The 12,936-nt window shown below is 45.8% G+C and overlaps 1 long non-coding RNA gene across 7 annotated transcripts; it reads right to left on the bottom strand.

Moving 5' to 3' along the window:
• Positions 1–1,350: 1,350 nt before the first annotated feature.
• LOC119278570 lies at positions 1,351–12,348 on the bottom strand. 7 transcript variants are annotated; one of them, XR_005137872.1, is made up of 12 exons: positions 11,752–12,348; positions 11,191–11,262; positions 8,481–8,495; positions 7,761–7,841; positions 7,396–7,638; positions 7,023–7,069; positions 6,682–6,767; positions 6,331–6,453; positions 6,127–6,222; positions 5,517–6,023; positions 2,016–2,120; positions 1,351–1,698 (listed from the first exon to the last, which is right to left on the bottom strand). It is a non-coding gene; the product is annotated as an uncharacterized LOC119278570 (long non-coding RNA). The 7 variants fall into 7 exon arrangements; XR_005137875.1 differs by lacking the exon at positions 7,023–7,069 and adding an exon at positions 3,686–3,872; XR_005137871.1 differs by lacking the exon at positions 7,023–7,069 and having other exon boundaries at positions 7,396–7,662.
• Positions 12,349–12,936: the final 588 nt, after the last annotated feature.

Below are 12,936 nucleotides of genomic sequence, written 5' to 3'. Positions count from 1 at the left end.
ACACGCCCACCCTTCCGACGCATCCTAGCTCCGCCAACCACCAGCGACAACCCACCCATGTAGTCATGGCCGCTCGGCCGCACCTGAGGCGCAAGTTCCGCCCACGAACGTCGTGCCTCCCGTTGTTGCCCTGCATCCAGACACGGCCAAAACCGACCAAAGTGACCGGCTTTGTGCCAAAGGCCGCACCCGACCGAAGGGGGCGCAGCATACGTCCCGCATTGAACAACGGTGGAGCCGGGTCAGCCCACACACGCCCAGGGAACGAGGGAAGAGGGGGAGCAGACACATCCGGGTTGGCACACCCTTGTGCCAGCGTTGGGTGGCCCAAGCTCGTCAGCTCCTCCCATCCATCCAACCTGCCTCCCCACTGGACAACTCCTGTGTCGCCTCAACTCGGCGGCGAACGCACCACCATGCGAAGCCACCAACACACAATCGCCCACCGGCAGGGAGAGATCACAAGAACCGTGACCAATCGCGAAGGAAGCTCACCGATGAGCCCATCTGCGCTGCCTACTGTCGTTCGGCCCCCAGATCCTGACCGGCCCACCCACCAGCCAGTCACTGCTGCGTCACACCACCCGCCGTGGCCATGGCAGGGGCAGAGACCTGCAGCCCGCGCCGCCCTCGACATGGGCCACCAGGCCCCAGATCTGGCCTCGACCTCGCCAGCCCTGGCGACCAAGGCACGCCCACCACCGCCGCGCCGCTAAACACACCACGGCGCATCGCCGCCATCCACCAGCCCCGGCAAGCCGTCGTGCTGCTGCGCCCGACACCTAGCGCAACACCCAGGCCTGGGTGAGCCGCCCTGCATCTTGCAACCGGCACGTGGGGAAGAAGAGCACCCCGCCACCGCCGGCGTCGGCCGGGCTTCGCCCAGTCTCGTCTCTTGGCGGCGGTGAAGGAGTCGAGGAAGGGCGTCCCACCGGCGGCCAGGTTTGCCTCCCGTGCACCTGCGGGGGAGCCGCGTGAGGAGATCTGTTCGTTGATCTTTCCACCCTCCAACGATACAGGATATTTCTATAGCTGCCAAAATGAATTTGTATCATGGAGAATAGGGGTTGGCAAATTCTTACCGAGTTGATGCACTTGTATTTCTGTTGGCTCTCAGTTGATAGAGGCCTTGACCCTCTCGCGAGTAAAGTGAAAATACAACAACCATGCAAATACAGTCTCAGCAACACATAGTAAGTTACTAGATCGGAATCGCGCCTTGGCGCGAGGGTGCCAGTCGCAACGTTTTGGTTAAACAGGTAATGGCAAGTTAGTAGAAATCTAGGTTTAGCATATGCAATAATACATGATAACACAGGCATAGAAAGTAAATTAGAGAACCAACACTGAAACTACAACATAATATACAATAACCATGGATTAGTAAATCCATCCGAAGGACTGTCTCATAGCGATGAGCACACATAATTTACAATAAGGATAGGGTGGTGTGCTACTACACTGATTCACAACGCCTCTATAGAGGCATCACATCCACCTATGATAATATTACTCGATAAACGAAAAGAACTTCATCTTCTTATGCGGTCAAAACATCGGTCGCATTCACCACAACTCAAGCTCAGATAAGCAATCACTATTGTTGTCCTCATGGTCAGATGGATAGTACCCAGGAAACTCATCATATTCGGTGCAGTCAGGCTCCTCATAACAAAGACCATTGCTTGGCTCAACATACTGTTCAAGCGATTAAACAAATTATTCAAGGTTGCCAAATGGGAATTAGAACGATTGCTTGCAATGGATCATCAAGTTAATTCGGTTATTCATGAGTGGAACCATAATCGTAGCAATGCCGAAATATTATTCATCCTGATCATCATCCTATTTGTTACTCCCTCCGTCCCATAATATAAGAACGTTTTTCAAGCTAACATAATTTGGAAAATGTTCTCATATTATGGGACAGAGGGAATAGAAATTAACCTAATCAAAGCAAAGAGTGGAGGAAGCTAAAACTGTAATCTAAACAGAACTACTATGCAAGTTAATACCAGTCGATGAATCGGGTTGCTGGCAGTTGCAAGGCTGGCCAGACTGGGTGTCATGCTCAACACAAGGTCTCCTCCCGAAGAATGTAATGACCAGATGTAATCAACCTGACATAAAAAGCCAAAAAGGGTGATAGTAAACATTGTTGTCGCCTTTGCCATACCCACACAATCAGTGCTAAATCATAACTATAATCAGACCACATCCTATCTATTTCAAAGTTGTAATGTAAACAGAGGTTGTAGGAAACAAAACCTAGGAGTAAAAATGAATGATACATGATCAAGATTACAACATGTTCATACAGAAAGCAACACATCTGACAAGTCTAAAGACCAGTGGTAATAATTAGGGCAAGTCATTTCAAAGAAAGAGACAGAAAAATAAGTAGCACACTACAGGGCAGCTGGATAGTACAGTAGTGTAAGCAAGGCATACAAAAGACTATACAAAAGGCAAGTGACAAAATTAGATAGCAGCCTTGATAAGCTAAAAAGCACGGACACGCCAGGAATCGCCGAACTGCCGTCCTGATACGGCGGGATACGGGGATACGGCGGGATACGGCAGGATACGCGAATTTTGGAGTATCCCCGAAATTTGAATTAAAGAAAAAGAAAAAACGACTGGGATACGCCGGGATACGCAGGGACACGTTAGGGATACGGCCTGGCCCAAAAACACACCCCCGGGCCAGCCACGGTCCAATATGTAACCCTATTTTGCAGGGTCTCCAGCGTGCCATACGAGCTGCTCCCTGCTTCCCAGCTCGAACAGAAGGAGCCGCCACCTTCTGGATCGAAGTTCCCACCACCTGGACTCGCCGCCGCCGGCGCCGGCGACTCCTGGATTCGACGGCGACTCCTCCATCCAGCACCAGCAGCAGCAGTCTCTCTCTCTCCTCGCCTCCTCGGCTCCTCGCAGCTGTAGCCTGTAGGTAACCCAGCAGCTTCTCCATTCTTCAACCTCTTCCTCTTTTATTCTTCAGATTCAGATTTTGTTCCATTATTAAGGGATTAAGCTACTGGGTCTAGATACTTGCTAGCTTGTTGTTGACTTGTTGTTGCTACCTCTCTGCTTGTGCTGCTGCTGTTTGTTATGCTGTTGCTGCTCGCTTGTGCTGCTTGGGCTGCTGCTGCTGCTGCTAGCCTGCTAGTGCTATTGCCTATTTCTGAATTTAACAGCTTTTGTTGCTGCACACTTGTTGATAGGTAGCAACTAGCAAGTGGCATGGCATCTGGGAGCGCCACAGCTGGTAGCCAATTTGTGTTTGATGTGTTTTGCAAGATGCAACTTACAATGAGATGGGGGGACGAGGATCGATCAAGCACTTGATAAAAGAGACACCAAATGGGGCAGTACTCTAGTCTATTCTTTATTTTGATCTATTTCTCTTTAATTTTCTGTCTTAACTCTGTATTACATGGCATATTTTTATTTTATTTTATATATACTCGCCGTATCCCCGAATGGCTGTTTTTGGAAAATCCCGTATCCCGTATCCGTATCCCCGTCTTTCCGTCCCCGTGTCCGTGCTTTTTAGTTGATAAGTACACAAAATGAGAATTAATGATGTAGCTCATCATGGCAAGTGATACTGCTGGAAGCATAGTTCCAACCGCCGATAAGCAGCGTTTTGCCAATGGAAATAAATACCAAGGAAACAACAAACATTTGTTTACGAAGATGGCTGACAGAAATACTCAAATGCGTGCATTTCTCCGGTAGAAAAGCACGGTGACAGTCATTGTGTTATGCGGGTACATCCTTCTCCGATAAATAGCTCTAGGAATTCCAACATGATCCAACATAATATCAAGAATCATTCTGCTAAAAATTCTCACGATAGTCTGGTCCACCTGAGTGTTTGGAAATGGTATAGAGAAAACATAAATATATGATTGATAAATGAGCAGCAAAGGAACATACATGCGCAGGACAACATAAATATGCAAAAATAACATTATTGGAAACAATTAAAAAAAGAAGCAATCGACGGTCGGTCTTAAGGTATGAGCTACAATTTTTTATTTTGAGCAAAACCGGTCAATGAACACACATTTTTTTTATGTATGGCCAGTGTAAGAATACATAGACTACATTGGTGAGTCTATGGTTACTCAACCAAGCATGCGTCGAGTCTTCTGCTCTGTATGCTGATAAGAATAACTATGTGAATAAGGTAGACCCGATATTTCACTATCCATGTATATATGATGTGTCGAGGCACCACACAGAGCCAAAGCGTTATTTTTGTTTACGAAACCATAACTGTATGGCCAACGATGACTCATAACACACTGAGAAAATGATAAAATAAAATAAAAAGACATTAACCAAGGAACTAAGTATTTCCCCCCCTTTTTCCTATCTTTAATAAAAACGGAAGAACTCATGCCATGCTCGTCAATAAAATAAAATAAATAAAAGGCATACATTCACATATTTATATATTACTTCATTTCATTTCCCCACACATAACATACGGACTATGTGTACACAAGGAGTTAACTGACATCCATTAGATTAGCTTGCACGACCAAGGTTCAGTAGCACAGCAGTGGAATTTTCGCTTGGTACACCTCATAAGGGTGAACAACCATCTGTCAGACACCTGCAACTAACAAGACTGAAACCCTGAAAATGGTGTATAACAATTTTGACCATCCCAATAAACAGAAAAGCTAGCATATAACACCTAACCCGTCCCCTAAGCTGGCACCAGATTGATCTACCCATTCAAGAGGACCAATTAAGCGATCCACACTAACTACCAACAACACAAAAGCATGCCACAGCGTCCTATCTCAGTTATCACCACACGCACCAATATGAATATGAGACTGATCCAACACTCCCCTTCCTTAGAACCTACCTAGACCATGTAACATGCCACTACTATGCACCTAATTTATTATCTTCGAAGTCCCATAGAAAAATAGATAATTTGTAAAGATCATCGTGCATTTTTACTGAATCTTGAACTGTTTGAGTTCATAAATTTAAACGCATTATCTCAGGGGCTTGAACTAAGAAATATGATAGAACCGCAAATTGACTACATTGGCAGATTCACAACATATACATAGCAATAACTCTGATAGATCCTGCCTAATACATGCAGCAGCAATATTTTGGAGATGGTATTGAAGATAAATTAAATTTATCTGGTTCCCAACCATTTATGTGGGGTTACATGATGTATTCAATGGCCTTAAGGAAAAACCATTGGATTGGATGAAGGAAAACATATGTCCCTATGTTTGGCTTCCTCTCAATTGTGGGATCACTGTCCAAGGGACAGTAGTGTAGAATAGAGTACAAATTAGCTTTGTGTTCATAACCATAATTTCAAAATCAAGCCATGCATCTTTAATATAGGGGCCAAGTTAGTTTGAGTACAATCTGGAAATACACAACACTGATACATCTATCAACTAAATGCCCGATTCATGATGCGTCGATCAGAAGACTCGATAAGTTTCTTGAGGGAAGCTGCTTACATTGTTGTAGAAAGGTGACCTTGAGAAGAGTTGGTCAGCTCTGGTCCTCCTCTTCTACCAATCCTATAGAAGCCCACCAGAGATCTTAAAATCTGAACCCTACAAACAAACAAATACATGTTTGTCTCATGAAAAAAATATACGACCGTGGCATCTTTTAAACAACATTACACCTAAGGAGTTAGCAATATGTTTGTATCAAACCAGCTATTTCTATTATCAAATCAGTTTTTTCCATTATCAAATCAGCTATTTATATTACCATATAACCTATTCACAATGGGAAGATTAAAGAGAGGGGCATAGTTGAATGAAATATGTAATACATAAACAGAGTGTAGCTTATCTTGTTGCTGCAGGTTGGCATTGCTTGGGGAGGCAGTAGCTGTAGGCTTTGAGAAAGATTTTGGGTATACGATTCTCCCGTTGCAGTAGCTTGTGGGAGACGCAAGGTGCAGACCAGGATCTCCTCGCCCTCTCCCTCTCTGCTTCCTCCTCCTGCCTGCTCTGTTTGCCAAATAAAAAGAATGCACCTTACCAAATTCAGAAATGACACGGAGAATAGATGCGGGGAACTGAATAATTCCAAAAGAAAAAGAATGCACCTTACCAATGGCTAGTGCGGCCAGTTCGAATAATGCGTTGAAGTCTATTGGTCTTCACCCATATAATTTCCTGAACGCGCTTGTATCCCTAGATCTCCAAACTGAAGAAGAATAAGGAGGTAAAATGGATCAGCGAAAACAACTATTTTCCAAAAACAAATGTGTTGGCATAAAGTCAAAATAATAATAATAAAGCATATATTTCTCACCCAGCTGTTAAAAGCGCTGGCGCTCCAAGCAGCTCCTGGTTACTCGGATCATGCTTTAGGCCTTCCTGATAAGTTTCCATTGCTTTGTCGTACTCTTTCCTGAAAAACTGGATTGCTTTATACCTGAAACGTAGCCAGTAGCTTAGCACTACAAAATACGCCACAACACAACACCTATACTGCAGAAACACCTATAGCTAGTGGTCACCTACAGATTAATTCAGATGGCATAAACTTATGTGGGTTCTCATCAGATTTACCGATTCAATGCCAATATAACAGTGAAACGGCTTCACAGATTTTTTTTAGCTCAAGCAATTGAGTATCATAATAAAACATTCAAGAAAATACCTTTGGATCCTCTACGTTTCTCCTAAGCGCTTCAGTGTAATGTTTCACTTCTTCTGGGTAATTTTGCTGCTTAAAGAACTCATTACCTACAAGGAGTATCAAAAATTAAAACCCTTATCATCACCCAGACTTATCAGGGGCAGACAAGTGTTGTGTTAACAGTAGAATTCGCACGGCTTACCTTTACAATTTAAAACATGTGGCAGTGAAAAAGCATAGGCAAACAACAGTACTGAGTTACGAAATCTGCAGTTCATTCAAGCCTAATAATAAACTAATACAATATCATACAGAGCAAGTCCAAGCCCCAAAAAGGTAATTACAATCCAAAGATATACTACCTTCATTAATTATCAGGTGGCAAAGAATTCCAAGTGCATGAGCCCAGCTGTAGGATATATAGACAATAGCTAAAGATGATTAATTAAAGTTTACAACACAAGAAATCACAAGAAAATACATGCTGAATGATAAAACATTTAAATTCAGATTGAATAAACATCTAAATTCAGTTAAAGATGACATACACATCCCAGTCATTTAGCCATTACTTAATAATGTATACTGGCATACATATCCAGATCATGGTAAGTCAAATCTACATGGATCATCAGCCAACTCATCAAGGTCCTGAACCTTGGTACAAGTAACAAAAACAACATGTATCCTATCCATACAAAACTCGAATCAATCAGCTGGGATTGATGACTTAACTGATGATCTTGCTGAAGAAGAAGATGAATCCATCCATGTTGGTTGGTGTAGTGATGAATTCATGGATGGAATCGTTGGTACGTCGGAGCAGGAGACGTGCATGGCGAAGTCGTTGAAGCAGCTGACGACGCACTGCTGGATGTCGAGGCCCAGCGTGTCCAGGGCGCTCACCGTTGACAGCAGTAGCCCCGGCTTGGCGGCGCAGTAGATCTCCACTCAGGTGTCCTCCTCCTTGCGCTCCGCCTCGACCAAGCACACTCAGTCAATCTCCGGTCACCATTGTAAGCTAAATCAACAACTGCTCCACTGGTGACAGTGAACCGCCTAACTAACTTGCATAAATAAAAACAGCGCTTGCATAATACCTGCAAAGCACAATCTTGCTCTCACTCACAAAGCCAATCAAGCCCATAACATTAGCAGACCCTCATTCCCGGCGAATGTACCTATTCAATATTCAATTATCAATATGTACGCACTTCAGTACCCAACCTAGTGAATGTATGTAACCTCGTAGTTGCCCAACATTCTTCTTGGCTCGAACTCAAGTGGTAGACCATTATGCAGCAGCAGCTGCTACTACTAGAACTACATACAATATCTAACAACACACAAAGCCAATCAATGACAAGGGCTCCAGTTTTTACTTGGTAAAGGCCGATTACAAGACATTCGTACAGCTAGCTAAAAAACCTGGCAGCTTTCTGAATAGATTAATATCATGAGAATAACTGAAGATACCGTTAAGAATTACTGAAAGTATCATGAGGCAATGCTGTCAACAACAGCAGTCCATGCCAAACCTATAAGTAGCAGACAAATTCAGAACGGAACAAAAAAAACTGGCAGGAATCTAGACATGCGGATGAGTCTCTCACATGGCAACAAAAAATACCAAGGACCCAAGTAGATCCCCTAATCCATCAAAGGAATCCGACCATACTCAGCCTCGAGCAGCTAATGCATCCAAGAAAGCATTAGCAGCAGCCAACACATCTAACAAACTACTGAAGCCACACATAACAACACTTCCACAAATATTAGACCGCTAGATATATAGGAAGGAAAAAGAAGAGCTCCCAGACCAGAACCCTTGCAACCTCTGTTTTCAAGGCGTCCCTAAGGCGTCGCCTAGGCGACGCTTAGGCGTCAGGGCGCCCTGCGAGGGCAAGGCGTCCACCTCGCCTTAGGTGGGTGTCTAAGGCGTCCGCCTTAAGCTATAAGGCGTCCGAGGCGTCTGCCTAGGCGTCCGAGGCGTTGCCTTAGTCCATTTTGGATGCCTTAGCTTGCCAGGCAGGCAGGGGAGCTGTTTTAGGCGGGAAACTGGAATCATGTTGGCGCCAACAGGTAAGAGGGGAGAAAGAGAGAGAGAGAAACAGCCCCCAATCCACACACTCCTCCCCCTCCTTCTCTTCAGTGGCTCCTCTCCAGCAGATCTGGTTCCTCCTCCTCTCCAGCAGCTCCTCCCCCTCCTCTCCAATGGTTCCTCCTCTCCAGCAGCTCCTCCTCTTCCTCCTGTCCAGGAGCTCCTCCTCTTCCTCCTGTCCAGCAGCTCCTCCTCTGCAGTACAGCAACAACAAGCAAGAGCAACAGTAAGGTATACCTCCCTCTCCCTTCTCCCACACCCTCCTCTGCTCTCTTTCTTCTTTGCTGGACTGTTTTGTGCTAGCTGGTTGGTGGTTGCTCACTTGTCTCTTATAGTGGTTAGTGCCTTAGTGGCCAGGCATATGTTAGTGATTAGTTTAATGATAGTGGGGTTAGTGCCTTAGTGGATGCTCCTTGGTTGAATAAAATAATGCATGCTGTTGGCCTGTTGGGTGGATTAGAATAAAGGCTAGTTGAATACTGATGCATGATGTGTTGTGCTCAACAATGGATTAGTTTAATGACTAGTTGAATGCTGATTAGTTTAATGGCTAGTTGATTGTCGCTGTTTGCTACATCTGCATGAGTAGAGTAGTTTAGTTGCTGCCACAGCAGCCTTTTCATATGCCATGGCAGCCCTTTTATCAGTTATGCTAATATTCCTTTGTGTTTGGTTGTTTGCTGCAGGTAGTAGAAGTGTAGCACCATGGATGGAAATGCAGCAGCTGATGGGGGTGAGCCCACCTACGATCCAATGAAAGATCCAACAAGGAAGCCACAACGGTCAAATGATCCGGGATGGAACTATGGATATTGGTCTGAGCCTCCAAATCGAGATCTTGTTGTGTGCGCTCTTTAATGATGATGCCTTAGTTGGGGAGCTTAGGAGCTGCTTTAATGATGTGCTTGCAAAAATGGTACCGGATGCCAATGTTCGAAAAAGATTGATCAACAATCTGTGCTCTATGAGCAACAACGAGAAAGCTTTTCTAATCCATTGGCACTCGAGACCATGAGCACAAGAAACCCTCGTAAGTCATATTAAATGCATCATGTTAATTTCAGCATGTTAATTCCAGTTCCAGCAATGTAATTTCTGTACAAACTCTTAATATGTGTCAGTTTTTATCATTTTAGTTGATTGGTGGAGTTCATTTGGTGGTCGGGCCATTGACCTACAAAGGTTTGCAAAGCGCATTGTTAGTCTTTGTGCTTCATCATCTGGTTGTGAGAGGAATTGGAGCACGTTTGAATTTGTAAGTCAACTAGTAAAGCAGTATTTGTGTTTGTTCAATGATGATTTCAGCAAGTTATTTACTTATTTCACTTGTTGTTTCTACTTTGTAGATCCATACAAAGAAAAGGAACATATTACAATGGAAAAGGTTGAATGATCTTGTCTTTGTTTCATACAACCGGAAGAATATGCAACGGTTTCAAAAGAGGCGTGAAAAGGAGGGCGAGAATAGCTTTGAGGCTTTGGTCATTGAGGATTTTGATTGGGGCAATGAGTGGGTGGACTCATCACTATCACAACCTCAAGGTGCTCGAGGTTGTCCTGAAGACAATCAAGACATTACATGGGAGGATGTTGATGTGGCTATTGGTGCATCTTCAAACCTTCGAGGCCGCAATCTGCATAGGACAGCAACTACACTTCGTAGGGGCCAGACAAATGTCCGTCTGCACTACGCACGCAAGAGACCTACTACAACACGACCTATAATTCCTGAAGAAGATGAGGTAGAGGAGGACTTGGAGCAAGAGCAACACTCAAGTATGCCCAATGCGGAGGGGGAGGATTCAGACTACGTTGAGGATGATGATGATGTGAGCAATGACGATCAAGAGCCAACTAATGTTGACCAAGATGGTGAAGACAACACCAATGCCAATGAGTTTGATGATGATGACTTTTGATTGAGACTTTGAGAGTGGAGAGACATGAGAGAGCTGAGCTGGCCACCTTTATCCCTTTTGCTATGCTGGAATTATCTATTATTCTGTTTGTCTTATGTAGAATTATCTATTATTCTGTTTGTCTTATGTGGACCATTGCAGATTGCAGTTGCACTCATACTTGCTATCTTTCTTTCCACTTTTGTTTGCTGCCTCACTTTTATTTCTATTTTTTGTGGAATGTGCACTGGTAAGTGATACATTATTCTAACATATTTGTTCATGACTTCATGTTGATGCAGAATTCTGTTGGGGAGAAAAGCAAGTGCAAAGAGGATGGGGGCTCTACAACAATCAGTTGCAAGGTGTGTATGGCTGTATGCCTAGTTGCTTAATGCCTACCAAATTCTACTTAATTCTATTGCTTACAAGTCTCTAAGGCGTCGCCTCGCCTTATGCCTCAGCGCTTAGGCAGTGAGGCGCCCCCAGCGCCTCGCCTCGCCTTACCGCCTTAAAAACATAGCTTGCAACATCTCGACGCAGCAGCAGTCGGCAGGACGGTCGAATCCTTGACGAACGGAACAAATGGTGGCTCTTCAGAACCTGCAACGAAATCCCACATGAGACCCTGACCAAACCGAGAGTAATACACAAAATCAACCACGACAATTGAGCAAACACCTCTGTATCAAGGAGTGCTAGTGCTTCCCTGGTAAGACGGACTGAATGTGTAGGGTCAATATGCTTTCGCTCTCTCTCTCTCTCGCTCCCTCTCCCCCTCCTCCCTCGTCTTATTAGCACTCGAGACATATCCAGGATGCCGCTCTAACATGGACCACACCAACTTATGTAGAGGCATAATTTGGAATTTCAATTCTTTATATGAAATATGCACTAAAAAAGAGACCATGCGAAATGAGTTTCGAAACTGCTCCATGCACGATACATGTATGCACAACATCTAAATCCAGCGGTCTGCGCCATGTTCAATCATACGAACCACAAAACTTACACAATACTGCATAGATGGGTAGAAACAGAAAGAGTGATTGATATCAGGGGCAAGGGGGAGAAGGATTAAGAGAGGCCTACCTAGGCATCGCCGACGGAGCTGCCACCTCGACCCGCTCCCCCGTCCGCCCGCACCAGCAACAGCAGACCGAGCGGATCCCTGCACCGCCGCCTCAGCCCGTCGCCTTGAAGCATCGCCTGCCCCAGCGCCGTCGCTAGGAGATGCCGCTGCCACGTTCTCCTCCGGCCAGATGCGTTGTCACATCCCGCTCTGACCACCTAATCCACCCGCGTGGGCACTTGCGACGACGGTGGCGAGGAGAGGGTGCGTGAGGAGGAGACATTGGGGTGGCGGTGGCGGCGGCGGCTGGAGAGGATGAACGGGGGAGCGATAGATGGCGGCGAGGGAGGGCTAGGGTTGTGCCTCTTATTCGCGCTCGTCCTGCTGCCCGGTCCCGATGGGGAGGAGGAGGAGTGAGGCGACCCATGCAGAGTTGACCGGGTGCGCGGCGACGCGCGACCCAGAGCAACGCGGCCGCCTCGGCAGTGCTTCCCGAAGGCGAAGGAGTCGGCGGGCCGGCGGCCGGCTGCCGGCCGAGCGAGGGGGGCGGGGAAGAGAGGAAGAGCGCGAGCTGAAGGGGAAGGGGCGGGGGCGGCGGCGGCGGCTCCTCTGTGAACAGGAAGAGGGAGGAAGACGATTGGGGAGAAAACCTATGGGCACTGGGCTTTTATACCCCATAGTGAAGTTACGAAAATGCCCTCGACGGGGGACAGAAATTACGCGCGGTGGCACGAGATCTTTACAGAGGGGTGAAACTGTTCATTGCTACAGGAGCTCCTCCTTGATCCGACGAGCGAGGTCTTCCCAGGGCTGGATCCAACGGCCCAGATCCCATCAAGCCGCCAGATCCAACGGCCAGGAAGCCCAAATCGCTGGAGAGGCTGGAGGATGACTGGCATTCTTGTTTCTCGATTCAAATTAAGTTGAAGCGATGACAGAAATATCAGCAACACATGATAAGTTGTTCCAACTTGACGATCCAAAGTTGCTCTAGATAACAATACCTTCACATAACTAATAAGATACTCAGGAAACCTCTGACGGTACATAAATAAACAACCCAGTTTAAAGATACGTCACATAGTTTTCCACTCCCAGATTCTAGATACAGATAAGAGACTAGCCATGCATCAAGCTAAGCACTTCTCACGGCGAATGATGTACACCATCATCTTCAGCGGCTCCACGCTCTCCGTTAGCTTGAA

Source organism: Triticum dicoccoides, chromosome 3B, assembly GCF_002162155.2.
Source record: "Triticum dicoccoides isolate Atlit2015 ecotype Zavitan chromosome 3B, WEW_v2.0, whole genome shotgun sequence".
In the NCBI taxonomy this organism is placed as follows: Eukaryota; Viridiplantae; Streptophyta; class Magnoliopsida; order Poales; family Poaceae; genus Triticum; species Triticum dicoccoides.
The sequence above is the reverse complement of the archived record's forward strand: the minus strand, read 5'-3'. Positions and strand labels throughout refer to the sequence as shown.